Source organism: Lactuca saligna, chromosome 5, assembly GCF_052625555.1.
Source record: "Lactuca saligna cultivar CGN05327 chromosome 5, ASM5262555v1, whole genome shotgun sequence".
In the NCBI taxonomy this organism is placed as follows: Eukaryota; Viridiplantae; Streptophyta; class Magnoliopsida; order Asterales; family Asteraceae; genus Lactuca; species Lactuca saligna.
Window position 1 is genome coordinate 244328794 of NC_136421.1, and position 12140 is coordinate 244340933.

Here is a 12140-nt window from a genome sequence, read left to right on the forward strand (position 1 = left end):
AGAGAGAAATAACAACCGAAAGGACAGGTTCGGTTCAGAGAATGACAGCAACCGAAAGCACAGGTTCGGGTCCAAAAGCAAAAGCTACCGAAGTTCAAGGTTCAGTCCCTCCAATGACCAAAACCAAAAGGGTCACTTAGAACCTCAAGTCAGGAAACATTCTCAGTCCAAACTATCTCATTCTGATTCCTCTCATTCTAAACCCAACTCAGTTCCAGTTCAAAATCTGAAATCTTCTATAGATTTGAAAGGAAAAACGAAAATTTCTTCTATCAAGAATGACCGAAAGCAGTCCAAGGCCCAAATGCCAAAACCTGAATCCAAACCGACTGTAACAAATTCTAACAAAATTAAAGTATTCACTATTAAGAAGAAAGATGAATCAACATTAATAAAAAGAACATATCTTGTTGATGTCTCACTTACTATTCCTGTTCCTGTGAAAGGCTCACGTGGACCCAAGAAACTTTGGGTTCTTAAATCTGCTTGATTTTTGCAGGTTATCAGTGACGAGCAGTTCGACGAAGAATGGTATATTGATAGTGGCTGCTCACGTCACATGACAGGAAGGAAGAGCTAAGGGAATTTCGATCTCTTCCAAATGGTGGAAATATCAAGTTCGGAAAAAATTCTTATGGAACGATAAAGGGTTATGGGATGATAACCAATGGAGACTTCACAATAAGAAAGGTGGCGTACGTTGAAGGGCTACAGCATAACCTTATCAGTGTATCTCAACTGGTGGGAGGTACCGGTCTCAAGGTGTCATTTGATGATGAATGCTCTGAAATCATCGAGAAGAAAACAAAAAGAGTGATTCTCAAATCAGAACGGAAAGGCGAAATGTTTCCACCCAATCTCAAACCAATCAAAGGAAATCCAGCTATATGTCTTCTATCCAAAGCTCATTCTGACGAAAGCTGGTTGTGGCACCGAAGGCTCTCACATCTCAATTTCAAAGATATTAACAAGCTTGTCACAGGAGGTCATGTCAGGGGTCTCCCGTTGCTCAAATATGATAGAGAACATTTGTGTGCTACGTGCGAAATGGGGAAGCAGAGTCGTCAAAGTCACCCATCCATTATTAACACTAAAGTTGTTGTACCACTTGAGTTACTTCACATTGACTTGTGTGGTCCATCATCAATCGAAAGTATTGGCGGTAGCAAGTATATTCTTGTTGTCGTTGATGACTTTTCACGGTTTACATGGGTGTTCTTTCTGAAGCACAAATCTGAGGCTACTCATAAGCTAAAGATGTTTATTAAGCAGGTTGAAGTGCAACTGAGAAAAGTTGTGACATCCCCATTTTCACGGCCAGAAAAGACCGATTTTGTTTATGCTTTATAAAAATCAGAGTACTTCATTTTATAAAAAGGTTGCGGAATTTGTTCCCAGAAAAACACGATAAATACGTTATTAAAACATTTTCGAAGAAACGTATTTTTATTCATTTAAAACGTTTGGGATGTCATCGTTAATACAGAAACATAAGCATAAACAGAACTTACATGTATTTACACTAGTGATCTACATCTCTTTAAATCTCTCAGTGTAAAGTGACTTCGTATCAACACCTGTGATATAAATAAACTGAGTGGGTCAGGTTGGGAAACCTGGTGAGTACATAGGGTTTTCAACCCACAATAATATAATTATTATGTTCAATCAAAGAATCAACCCAATTACCCATCCCCGTTATTTTTTTTTTTTACTCTTTAAGGATTTATCCTAAGAGTCATCTATTCTTCATTCGTTTATTCCGAAGTCCCTTACTTCCAGGGTTCTAGGACTGGCACTAAATCCATAGCTGCCAATGTTCGTTCATAAAGCACTAATTCCATAGCTGCTATAGTCTATTCATCGGGTACTAAATCCATAGCTACCAGTCTTTATCTAATAGGTACTAAGTCCATAGCTACCAATGTTCAACAGGTACTAAATCCATAGCTACCAACGTCTAACAGGTACTAAGTCCATAGCTACCGGTGTTTGTCCCATAGGCACTAAGTCTATAGCTGCGAATGTATACTCACATCATCTTCTATCTATCATCATTTATCTACCCATCATCATACCCAACATATTCGTATATATAAAATACGTATACAGTTTAAATCCTTTAAAACATGTATAAAACGTTCATCCAGCATAGACAGCAAGTATTCAGATAATATGCACACATAGCACGTAGTTTATATAAAATACTTCATATCTATGTGTAAGATGAAAGAGACTATGCACTCACAACACGTAAATTATATAATAAATACTTCATATCTATGTGTAAGATGAAAGGGACCATGCACTCACAACACGTAAATTATATAATAAATACTTCATATCTATGTGTAAGATGAAAGGGACCATGCACTCACAACACGTAAATTATATAATAAATACTTCATATCTATGTGTAAGATGAAAGGGACCATGCACTCACAACACGTAAATTATATAATAAATACTTCATATCTATGTGTAAGATGAAAGGGACCATGCACTCACAACACGTAAATTATATAATAAATACTTCATATCTATGTGTAAGATGAAAGGGACCATGCACTCACCTGAGAAGGTGGTGACTCGGTACTCGGACAGCGCTTCGTTTACTTTAAAATAATTTCTTTCGACGAAACCTAGTATTATCACCAATAGATTTTAGTCTATTATTCGCCGAGACTAATTAATAGTCTAGCTATTATTACTATTATATAAGCGTTAAAAAAATACTTATATAACCCATAATAATAGCCCAAGTATTTATTATATGTTCTTAATAACGTTAATATAATTAAATAAAAACTATATTAAAAATAGCGTAGGCGTAGCTCACTTACAACGGGTTTTATAGAAAACCAGGCTTTGCTTGGAGCAGCGTTTCCGAGCCGAAAAGCTCTTCTTCTCGGAGCCGTCGAGCACTCCGGGGCTTCCGCCTCGTGCTAGGGAGGTTCCCTAGGCTTTTCGGGGGATTTCGGGGCTAGAGAGAGGTTCTAGAGAGAGAGTAAAGAGAAGAAAGAATGGGAAAGGTGTGAAGAAAATGAGGGTGGGAGAGGTGGTATTTATAGGGTGAAAATGGCTGAACTTGGTGCCACATGTCACCATCTAGTGGCAAGACTTGGGGAGAAAGCAATGGCCAAGATTGTGCCACATCACCCATTTTTGCATAGCACACTTCCGACTTCTAAAATCCGTAACTTTCACATACAACCTCTGTTTTTGACGTTCTTTATATCCACGCGTAGGTAAAAATAATATCTACAACTTTCATTTTGACTCCGTCGGCTAATTCTCGACTGATCTTAAATTTAACAGTACGAGGCGTTTAGACTGTTAAATGACCGCGAAGAATTCGTAACTCCTTCATACCGACTCCGTTTTCGTCTGTATTTTTACCGTTGAGTTCCTATTAATGAGATCTTGAACTCTCATTTAGGTCACGTAAGCCAAAAACCGCTCAAACTAAAATTCGAGTTTCGGGTCGTGCACTGCTAAGCCGAATCTTAGAAAAATCATAACTTCCTCATACGAAGTCAGATTTGGGTGTTCTTTTTATCGACGCTCTTAGTTTAACATATTCTACGACTTTGGTTTAGATTGCTAAGGATAAATCTCGCTCTATCGTAAATTCACTATTTACGCTTCCCGGTGCCGTGCTGGTTTTGCCGTAAAACTTCGACGGGCCATAACTTCTTCGTTATAACTCGGATTTCGGCGTTCTTTATATGTACGGAAACCTTGTGACATATTCTACAATTTGGTTAAGATTATTTATTCTAAATAATCTTTTGTCGAAAAGTCATTTTCAACCCATATTGCCTCTAAATTGACTAGCCCGGATCTGCGGGCGTTACAATTATCTCCCCTTAGGATGATTACGTCCCGGAATCATCAACGAAACAGGGCTCGTATATTGACTCCATACGTCATCTCTTCATCCTTGGTAATAATTATAACTTCTTTATTCATTCGAGTCTATCTTTTAGACTTATTGTCTGTAAGTAGTACTTAATTGTGCACCTGCTATCTTCTTCAGGTTAGACTCCAGATTACGACGTATCATCATGTGATGCTCGTTTAGACTTAGGTCTTTTAGAGTTAAATTCTGAAATAAACTATTCCTTCCTTCACGTTCTAATGTGATATAATCACACTTTAACATGTAGCATTTCTAGCTACCAACTTCTTTAGCGTCGAGCCGATACTTCTATTGGTCTCTTTGATTTTTAATCGTTTGGTTTAAGTCGGACGCTATATCAAACTTGGTTCTCTGAACCACGTAACCTACTCATCGTAGTCGGACTCAATGTGACATGACCACAAGGGTTGGGATAACAACAATCTTCTTAGTCATTACCGAAACAATGGTAACGGCATACTTGAATAAAACGAAATCAATTACTGGCTTCTTGGTAACCTTGTGACTTTCCCTGATCCAAGTGTGAGTCCTGTGCTTCCGGTAGTATAGGCCTCTACTACCATTCACACCTACTCATACTCGTCCCAAGTATTGTCCCGCAGTTTCCCAAGTCACCATGCAACAATTCATACAATCATTCAACACATCAGATAACAAAAAAAAGGTTTTATATCATTTCTTGAAACGATTACATAGGTGTTCAAGTTCACCCTAGACTATGCCTCTAACAGGCTACATCATATGATTCTATGGCTACATTATAACTCGATCCTTGGATGTCAAGCCGTCATTCCTGAATCCTCGCATTGTCATCTGCTTCGTCTAGGATCATATGAAATGCTCTTGCCTTCGGTTTTGGCGGAATGTTTGGTTTTTCCGCCTCTTTCTTTTTCGGGCAATCCTTAGCAACATGCCCTTCTTCACGGCATTCATAACACACCCTTTTGCACTCGTTGGCGTAATGTCCGGTCTTCCCACACTTGTAGCAAGTCACTTCTTCGCTACATTTCCCAAAGTGATTCTTTTTGCACTTCTCGCACCATTTCACTTTGTTTCCTCCTCCGCTAGACTCCTTTGAACCAGACTTGATCTTCTTATTGGGCCTCATAGATTCCTCAAACTTCCTCTTTTCGCCAACCTCAATCTTGTTGGCAGCTCTTCCCTTAATCATATCTTCCACAGACTTGGCAGCCCAGATAGCTGCCTCCAGAGTAGGTGCCTGACGCACTGGCACCGCGTACTCCCATGGAAGTCCCTTTGCGTACTTGTCGATTTTCTTCAGCTCATCCGGAACAAGACGCAAGGCAAACTCCATCTTTTCTATAAAGTTGTTCGTGTATTCATCGATTGACATGCTTCCCTTCGTCAGGGTTAGAAACTGGTTCTCTAACTCAAGCAGGTTTTGAGCTGAGCAGTACTTTCGTTTAAATTGCACCAGAAATTCTGCCCATGTCAGTTGCAGGGGCTCATTAGGGCTCAGAGTCTTCCCCAAGGTATTCCACCAACGTACAACACTTCCTCGAAACTGACGCACTGCAAATGTGGTCTGTAGCTTCCCTCTGCAACCGCATGTCATGAAGGCTAACTCCATCTCCGAGATCCAATCCATGACCCCGATCGGATCCTCCTTTCCAGTGAAAGTCGATGGCTTGCAAGTCAGAAAATCCTTGTACTTGCATCCATTCCTCTCGACTTCGTCATCTTGGTTGTTTTGTCGAACTATTGGTGGGTTGACTTGACCAACAGTCCCACTGTAGTTTCCTTCCTCAGTCCGCCCTTCGTTCAACTCGGGCTGTTCGATCTGAATAGTGGCTTCCTCACGATTTTGCTGGAGCAAACGTCTGGTTTCCTCCATTTGACGATCCAACATCGCTTGGATCATCGCTTGCACTCCGGCCATTGTGACTGGCTCAGCGGCGGCTTCTATCACCGGTATTTGCTCAATCACTGGGGGTTGGTTTCTGTTCCCATTTGCATTCATGTTTCCACTACGGCTTCTTGCCATCTTGATCTATACACCGAATAAGGTGAATCTAGATCTTTACTTAGGATTGATGGTTAAATCATCCTTATCACTCCGAAACGTTTATATGCTAGTTCTAATATCGTAGTCGTACGTTTAGAATCCTAAACACATAAGGTTTCCAGATCCGGTCGGCAACAGACCATAGATCCGAACAACTAACAGCATATCAGGCACAAGTATTTAGCACATAAAAGCATTTTAGGCACAATTCCTAAAATAATCTAGTGCTCACACCTCACAATCATCGCTTAGCATTCTAAGTTTAAGTCTAGAAATAAATCCATATTCCTAGTTCGCTTAAACTAATGCTCTGATACCAACTGTGACATCCCCATTTTCACGGCCAGAAAAGACCGATTTTGTTTATGCTTTATAAAAATCAGAGTACTTCATTTTATAAAAAGGTTGCGGAATTTGTTCCCAGAAAAACACGATAAATACGTTATTAAAACATTTTCGAAGAAACGTATTTTTATTCATTTAAAACGTTTGGGATGTCATCGTTAATACAGAAACATAAGCATAAACAGAACTTACATGTATTTACACTAGTGATCTACATCTCTTTAAATCTCTCAGTGTAAAGTGACTTCGTATCAACACCTGTGATATAAATAAACTGAGTGGGTCAGGTTGGGAAACCTGGTGAGTACATAGGGTTTTCAACCCACAATAATATAATTATTATGTTCAATCAAAGAATCAACCCAATTACCCATCCCCGTTATTTTTTTTTTTACTCTTTAAGGATTTATCCTAAGAGTCATCTATTCTTCATTCGTTTATTCCGAAGTCCCTTACTTCCAGGGTTCTAGGACTGGCACTAAATCCATAGCTGCCAATGTTCGTTCATAAAGCACTAATTCCATAGCTGCTATAGTCTATTCATCGGGTACTAAATCCATAGCTACCAGTCTTTATCTAATAGGTACTAAGTCCATAGCTACCAATGTTCAACAGGTACTAAATCCATAGCTACCAACGTCTAACAGGTACTAAGTCCATAGCTACCGGTGTTTGTCCCATAGGCACTAAGTCTATAGCTGCGAATGTATACTCACATCATCTTCTATCTATCATCATTTATCTACCCATCATCATACCCAACATATTCGTATATATAAAATACGTATACAGTTTAAATCCTTTAAAACATGTATAAAACGTTCATCCAGCATAGACAGCAAGTATTCAGATAATATGCACACATAGCACGTAGTTTATATAAAATACTTCATATCTATGTGTAAGATGAAAGAGACTATGCACTCACAACACGTAAATTATATAATAAATACTTCATATCTATGTGTAAGATGAAAGGGACCATGCACTCACAACACGTAAATTATATAATAAATACTTCATATCTATGTGTAAGATGAAAGGGACCATGCACTCACAACACGTAAATTATATAATAAATACTTCATATCTATGTGTAAGATGAAAGGGACCATGCACTCACAACACGTAAATTATATAATAAATACTTCATATCTATGTGTAAGATGAAAGGGACCATGCACTCACAACACGTAAATTATATAATAAATACTTCATATCTATGTGTAAGATGAAAGGGACCATGCACTCACCTGAGAAGGTGGTGACTCGGTACTCGGACAGCGCTTCGTTTACTTTAAAATAATTTCTTTCGACGAAACCTAGTATTATCACCAATAGATTTTAGTCTATTATTCGCCGAGACTAATTAATAGTCTAGCTATTATTACTATTATATAAGCGTTAAAAAAATACTTATATAACCCATAATAATAGCCCAAGTATTTATTATATGTTCTTAATAACGTTAATATAATTAAATAAAAACTATATTAAAAATAGCGTAGGCGTAGCTCACTTACAACGGGTTTTATAGAAAACCAGGCTTTGCTTGGAGCAGCGTTTCCGAGCCGAAAAGCTCTTCTTCTCGGAGCCGTCGAGCACTCCGGGGCTTCCGCCTCGTGCTAGGGAGGTTCCCTAGGCTTTTCGGGGGATTTCGGGGCTAGAGAGAGGTTCTAGAGAGAGAGTAAAGAGAAGAAAGAATGGGAAAGGTGTGAAGAAAATGAGGGTGGGAGAGGTGGTATTTATAGGGTGAAAATGGCTGAACTTGGTGCCACATGTCACCATCTAGTGGCAAGACTTGGGGAGAAAGCAATGGCCAAGATTGTGCCACATCACCCATTTTTGCATAGCACACTTCCGACTTCTAAAATCCGTAACTTTCACATACAACCTCTGTTTTTGACGTTCTTTATATCCACGCGTAGGTAAAAATAATATCTACAACTTTCATTTTGACTCCGTCGGCTAATTCTCGACTGATCTTAAATTTAACAGTACGAGGCGTTTAGACTGTTAAATGACCGCGAAGAATTCGTAACTCCTTCATACCGACTCCGTTTTCGTCTGTATTTTTACCGTTGAGTTCCTATTAATGAGATCTTGAACTCTCATTTAGGTCACGTAAGCCAAAAACCGCTCAAACTAAAATTCGAGTTTCGGGTCGTGCACTGCTAAGCCGAATCTTAGAAAAATCATAACTTCCTCATACGAAGTCAGATTTGGGTGTTCTTTTTATCGACGCTCTTAGTTTAACATATTCTACGACTTTGGTTTAGATTGCTAAGGATAAATCTCGCTCTATCGTAAATTCACTATTTACGCTTCCCGGTGCCGTGCTGGTTTTGCCGTAAAACTTCGACGGGCCATAACTTCTTCGTTATAACTCGGATTTCGGCGTTCTTTATATGTACGGAAACCTTGTGACATATTCTACAATTTGGTTAAGATTATTTATTCTAAATAATCTTTTGTCGAAAAGTCATTTTCAACCCATATTGCCTCTAAATTGACTAGCCCGGATCTGCGGGCGTTACAAAAGTCGTTCGCAACATCAGGAGCGATAATGGACTGGAGTTTAAGAACAAAGAATTTGAAGACTTTTTGGCAGAAAAAGGAACCAGTCACAGCTTCTCAACCCCCTACACACCTCAACAGAACGAAATTGTCGAAAGACGAAACCGATCCTTGTGTGAGGCGGCACGAACGATGCTAAGTTTCGCTTCTTTACCTTTATATTTCTAGGCTGATGCTATTTCTGCAGCATATTTTACGCAGAACAGGTCTTATCTCAACAAGCGTTTCTCTCTTACTCCTTATGAGATCATCAACAACAGGAAGCCGAACGTTAAATTCATCCATGTATTCGGCTCACGATGCTTCATCTTCAACTCTAAAGAACATCGTAACTTGTTCGGTGTTAAAGCTGATGAAGGGATTTTTCTGGGATACTCTCTTACTTCAAAAGCATATCGGGTCTTAAATAAGCGTTCGAGGAAGATTGAAGAAACATATTATGTGACTTTCGATGACAGCTACATCAAAAATCTAAAGGCTACTGAAGAAGCAATTGGAGAAATTTTCACTCAAACAGGTCAAGTCACGGCCTCGATTGCTAATTTGTTTGAGCAGTTTGTGGAGTTATTCGATGAACCTGAGAAAGCTACTCTCTCTGAAGCCAAGGCAGCAGACAACAAAATCGACCATCTGAAGCAAATCGTTGAAGATGCCGCCAAACGAATGGGTGAATGAGAGCAAGTTCCAAACAAACCTCCTCAGCAAGGCGCTTCAGTTGAGTTCGAAACAGCCAAGCTCACAAGTTGAGGGGGAGCACTCTATTCCCGTTGCACCCGAAAGCTCTACTGCACCCGAAGGTACTGTAGCACCCGAAACCTCAACACTGCCAGAGAGCTCAACACAGCCCGAAAGCACAACAACACCCGAAGTCCTGTAACACTAGAAATACTAGCCACACCGGAAAGCTCATCAATCAAGGGGGAGAATTTTGATATGTTTTACGATGACGATAGCCAATCTGAATTAGAAGAAATGGTGAATGTTGAATTGGATCCAAATTACCATCCTCTTGTTAAGTGGACCAGAGATCATCCTATATCCCAGATAGTGGGTAATGTCTCTGAAAAGGTCCTGACCCGATCTTAACTGAAGGCAAAGCAAACATCTCTATTCTCCAAAGTAGAGTTCTGCATGTATAACTCTTCCGTCTCAAAAGTTGAACCGAAGACAGTGAATACTGCTCTTGATCATTCTGACTGGGTTCAAGCTATGCAAGATGAACTTAACGAATTCGAAAGAAATAAGGTTTGGCGCCTCATTCCAACTCCTAAAGACGCCTTAGTTGTTGGTCTTAAATGGGTATTTAGAAATAAAATGGACAAGGAAGGCAATGTTATTCGAAACAAGGCTCGTCTCGTGGTAAAAGGATACTGCCAGGAGGAAGGAATTGATTATGAGGAAACTTTTGCTCCTGTAGCTAGTCTGGAATCTGTTCGAATATTTCTGGCCTATGGTGCACACAAGAACTTTGAGGTCTACCAAATGGACGTAAAGTGATCATTTCTGAATGGAGAACTTGAAGAAATGGTATACGTGGAGCAACCTCCAGGCTTTGTTAATGAAAAATACCCCAATCACTGCTATATTCTGGACAAGGCGGTTTATGGTTTGAAACAAGCACCTAGGGCATGGTATGAAACACTGACCAAGTTCTTAAAGATGTCAAAATTCAAACAAGGTTCGGTTGACCCAACCTTCTTTCGTAAGAAGGAAGGTAACCACCTTATGATTGTTCAAATCTATGTCGATGATATCATCTTTGGCTCAACGAATCCTAGCTTAACAGCTGAATTCAGAAAGCTGATGGAGACTAAATTTGAAATGAGCTCAATGGGTCCGATTAACTTTTTCCTTGGTTTAAATATTAGACAGGGACTCGAAGGCATCTTTATCAACCAGGAAGCATACACCAAGACTCTCCTTGCTAAATTCAGCATGATGGGAGATTCAAAGGTTAAAGTTCCAATGGCATTCGACACCAAGGTCACACCATCCTTGGAAAAACCGGCAGTTGACATTACGTTGTATCAACAGATGATAGGTTCTTTAATGTACCTTACTGCTAGCAGGCCTGATATAATGTTCTCTGTGTGTTATTGTGCTAGATTTCAGGCAAATCCTCGTGAACCACATATGCTTCCAGTGGAAAACATACTTCGGTATCTGAAACGAACCACCTCTCTCGGTTTATGGTATCCATCAAACTCAGGGTTCTTCGTTCAAGCCTACTCAGATGCAGATCTTGGAGGTTGTGGTTTAGACAGGAAAAGCACTACTGGAGGCTGCCAATTCCTAGACGGGAAGTTGGTTAGTTGGCAATCAAAGAAACAGACATGTGTATCTCTGTCTACAGCCGAAGCAGAGTACATCGCAGCTGCCTCCTGTATATCTCAAGTGATTTGGATCCAAAGCCAGCTTCGTGACTATGGACTCAATATGAAAAATATCCCACTATATTGCGACTGTGAAAGTGTCATTAGGATTTGTCATAACCCAATGCAACATTCGAAGACCAAGCAGATTGCACTGAGGTATCACTTTATTAAGGATCATGTGGAAGATGGAAACGTCGAAATTCACTTTGTTCGAACAACTGATCAACTGGCTGACATCTTCATCAAAGCTCTTCCTGAAGCATCTTTCATCAAAATTCTACAAGGACTAGGAATGATGGAATCGGAGTCAATACCAAATACTACTTCTCAAAATTAAAAGTGGAAGCGAAATAGACCGAACATTCGGGTTCGGATCTTATGTGTGCCGAAATGAACCGAACGCTCGGGTTCGGGTCTTGTCTGGTATACCGAAATAGACCGAACACTCGGTTCGGTCGTGTCATCTGATCTTCGCTTATTGCGCAACGGTAGTTTCTTTGGTTGTAAACCTTTTGTATCCTTTTCTCAAATCTCATCTCTCTTATTTTCAAAGTTCATTTTTTTCCAAACTTATTTTTTTAACAACCGAAATAGACCGAACGCTCGGGTTCGGGTCCAAAATTTTTTTTACCCGAAATAGACCGAACGCTCGGGTTCGGTTCCAAATTTTTTTTATTATCTCATTTTTTTTATTTTTTATTTTTCTTTAAATCCAAAATTCCAAAAATATTTTTTTTTCTTAATTTCTTTTCGTGAATTCAAAAACTCCAAAAATATTTTTATTTTTTCTTTTTCTTTTGAATCTTATTTTTTTTGTGTGTCTATTTGTGGGGAAATCATTTCACTAGTTAAGTGTCCCTAGAAGCATGCTGCTATATGTGTCCAAAGCCTCACC